Raw genomic sequence first — 4075 nt, forward strand, 5'->3', positions numbered from 1 at the left:
TCTTTTTCGTTTAATATTATTTTACATGATGTCTTTTGTACATTTTTTACATCAGTTTACATGTACCATTGTGATGTTAATGTTCTGTAAATTGCATGCCATCCTGGTACTATTTACATCTACAGGGAACCAAAACAATGCAACATCCCAACAAAAACATCCAAACAGAATCATAAAGGTACTCATCCAAATTACAAGTCTAATACCAAAATATTACTCATACCATACTATACATGCATTTCAAATAAAATACATGCATTCCATTAGCCAACTCATACTATACTAATTTTTAAGTACCCTATTCATAAATTCCGACAACTCCATCCAATTTAGCCAATCAACCCAATTCTGACAAACTAAAGAAGAGTCCGACTTCTGCATGATCAAACCAAAGAGCAGCAAACCAACCCTCCAGGCCGATAATGTGTACGTCTGGTTCTAATGGTGCCGATAATTTAGACTGTAATAAAAATAAACAATATCAATCATTATAGATGAACATTTGATATATAAACTAGAATTAAAAAAAAGTTTATGTTAGATGATAATATGATTTCATAAAAAGAGTAATAGAGATATAAAGCATATACCCAATAAAGATCCAAAAGCCCTGTAAAATCCTCCTCTACAGAACTCTCCACAGCACTTGGATCAGGCTGAGACTCATCAATTGGGTCTCTATGAGCCTCAACATCTAACTCCTTCGTTTCAGACAATTCCATTTCTATAGTGATATCAACTCGGTTATCCATCAGTATATTTTAAAATCTTACCAAATGAAAGAACGTAATTTCAACACCTTCATTTGGCAAACCATCTACATCTTCACCATCATCTGCAGAACGCCAAACCATCTTGATGAACACTTGAAATGAATCCATATGATTTTTAACATATATTAATCTTTAAAAGATAACTGGGGTCTTGGAGTAAACTGGAGGGTAGTAGATCTCTCATTCTTACAGTAGCTAGTTTTAATTAAATACTTCGTTCTACTAGTGTTCCTGTAACTTCACTTTACTATAAATCATATTTCACGATATTACATAAATTGTTTGGTCACATGACAATATACGCAATGGTATAAAAGAATGATAAAAATAAAGGGACTGATGACTAACAACAAACTTAAAGATACATAGTGGCTAATAGGAAATAATGTCTATGGATAATCAGCTTATAAATATAACTTTAGTAATGGTTTTGAGTAATTGGATACTGCAAATAAACCGAATATTGATACATGTAGCAGCTCACAGACTTGAAACATTATAATTTTCTTCTCCCAGGGAAAAAAAATGCATCACTTGTGTCCAGAGCTCAAATTATTGACAAGTTTAACACACCTACAATCTTGTTACCGGGTGAACAAACCAACCACTCTTTCAAATTACAACTATTCTTGGCATCAGTTTTGGTTGATTTTAGTTATGCAGTTTGTAGTAATTTGCATCGGGTAGCGTGCACATGGGTTTTATCATATGTATATCTGGTAAAATCTTGCTTGGGCCATATTTTGGTGTTAAATACCAATTTATTATAAATACTTGTATCTGGAAGACTTAGTATTGTCCTGCTATCTGACCTTTTTCGGTAAATTAGTAGTTAATTTTGATTCAGTTAGTATTTTGTGCAAGCTTTAGCTTTTAAGCATGCTGGAACAGTAGCTATATTTCTATGATATTTTAACGTTTAAAGAAATTATCAGGTTCACAAGTTCTGGTCAGCATTGCTTTGGAAAAAGAGTTACCTTCAATGGCTTTTTCTTTAGTGGACGAAGAGGTAAGGCTGGAGAGTTAGCTGCTCTTAATTGTACAATCCGCAATGGCACCATGTTGTCTTTCATTAGATACTTAAGATCATACTTCATAGCCTTCCCATCAAACCAAGATCAACCTCCCTTGCCCTACCCTATTAAAAAAGTGAGAAAAGACATTTAATTAATAGGATCAATAAAATTCATATTTGTTTACCACTTACCATTTGTATATTTAATTGTTAAAGTGTGCATTCAACACATTTTAAAACATCAGTGACATTACATGCTAACGAAGGAGGGAACTCTCTGAACAATTTCACAGTATTCATCTAAACCTATATGCTTATTGCCTTTTGTTTTAGAATAAATTTTGAGCAATGCATAAGCTTCATTTCCAATTATAACAATTTACAATGCCAAAATGCACTCTTATGTCCCTAATATCTCGCAACTTCAAGGGTTAGAATTTACATGTACGGTATACACATATGATCATTTTTGCAAGTCAAATACTTGTAACTTGTTCCCCGAAGATGAAACAAGAATTGACTTTAAGTAAATATAATGTGAATCAAGGTTAATAACCAAAAACCATCCATAAATATGTTACATTACCGTACAACATAGTAGCATACTCACCCATATTCTAATCTCATGCATACTCTTCATTATCCTCATGCCCAGTCAGTACCTACAAAAATACACAATATCAGAATCAATACATATACTTCCAGCATAACACAAAGTCGATGGATCTGGGGAGAAATTATACCATTATTATTCTCCATATCCTCGTGAATTGCTTCTCGAGAATTCGAATCTAGGACGAGAGATGGGCGTGATTTGCATACTGAAGTAGGCACTCTGGTTCCCTTGCCCTTAGATGCTTATAACTATAAAATAATAAATAAATATTCTAACTAATCGACGTTCTGGTCACACAACCAACAACACCAGTAAATAGAAATAATATTATAAACTATTCAATTCCAAGGAAAAGCGTGCTACTTACCAACTGGAAAACACGTGTAAAGCCAGTTCTCTTCAAACCCAGTTGTATATACTAGTTATAGCACAAGGATACAGAGAGGGGGTGAGAGAGAGATAACAAAATATATAGTAGCATGTACACATAAATCAACTAATTGAACACTAAAATTAGGCAAAACTCAAACAAATTGAAGAAACCAGATCTAGGGTTTGACCTTCATATAATTTAAGAGAATCGAACAATTAAGGATTCGTGTAATTAAAAATCGGGTTTATGTAACTGTAATCGGTAGGTTGTAATTTAACAGAGAGAGATATGTGAGAAAGTGAGGTCTAGATAGAGAGGTAGCCACAGAGTCTAGTAAGAGAGAATGTAATAACTCAAATTTTTGAGACCTTGTAAAACGTTTAATGAATAGTAACCCTGACGGAGGGGAAAAACTTTTGAGCCCACACTATGTAGTGCATAAAAAAATGAGTTTCGGAGTTGATATTATGATTATACGTACCAAATAAGTGTATTTAAACGCTATTAGTTTTCGAAGAAAATGAACTTTAAAAAACGACCATATTTACGAATCATCGAGGATTACGGGAATCATAATATAATTACGAATATTGTTAGGTCCCGAATTATCGTAGAAGGGGGGGTTGAATATGATAATCACTAAATTAAAAATTCTGTCGAATCTTTAGCGGATAAAATATTTAGTGCTCGGTTAGTGGTTTCGTGTTCTTGAGAGGAATAGTATTTGGAACGATAAAAACGAGGAACACAAGATATTCGGGGAAATATATATTCGTATATAAATCCTCGAGGGTGTTGCTACACTCTGGTAAATAAATTAATCGGCTATAATCTAAGAACAATAAAGTTCCTAGCTACTACAAAGATTTATAAATTAAATCCTATACAATAATCTAGCTTTTATTTGTCTAAGGATTTAATTATCGGGTAACGATTATAATGCCCCTATGAATATACAAGAATTAAATCGGGCATTATAATGTTATTCCGGTGAGAAGTTAAACGGATATTCAAGTAGCTTGAACTCCTCTGTAAATCTCCGCTTCTTGTTTTATCAGCTCTCTTTTTGTTGGAGAAGAAGATAAACAGTTCTCTTCAGATTTGCTGCAAAATGTAGTCTTTATATACAATAAAATTGTGTGGCTGAGGTTGAATGCTTCTGTGGCGACAAGTTCACTCTTTGTTCTGTGGCGACAGGGTGAGGAGCTTCTTGCCTTAGTATATTCATGTGTCTCTGTGGCGACAGGAGAGGGGGAACTAATACTACTACTTAAACAAACAACTTACAACAAAAAAAA

The sequence above is a fragment of the Apium graveolens genome, chromosome 7 (genome assembly GCF_009905375.1).
Source record: "Apium graveolens cultivar Ventura chromosome 7, ASM990537v1, whole genome shotgun sequence".
Lineage (NCBI taxonomy): Eukaryota > Viridiplantae > Streptophyta > Magnoliopsida > Apiales > Apiaceae > Apium > Apium graveolens.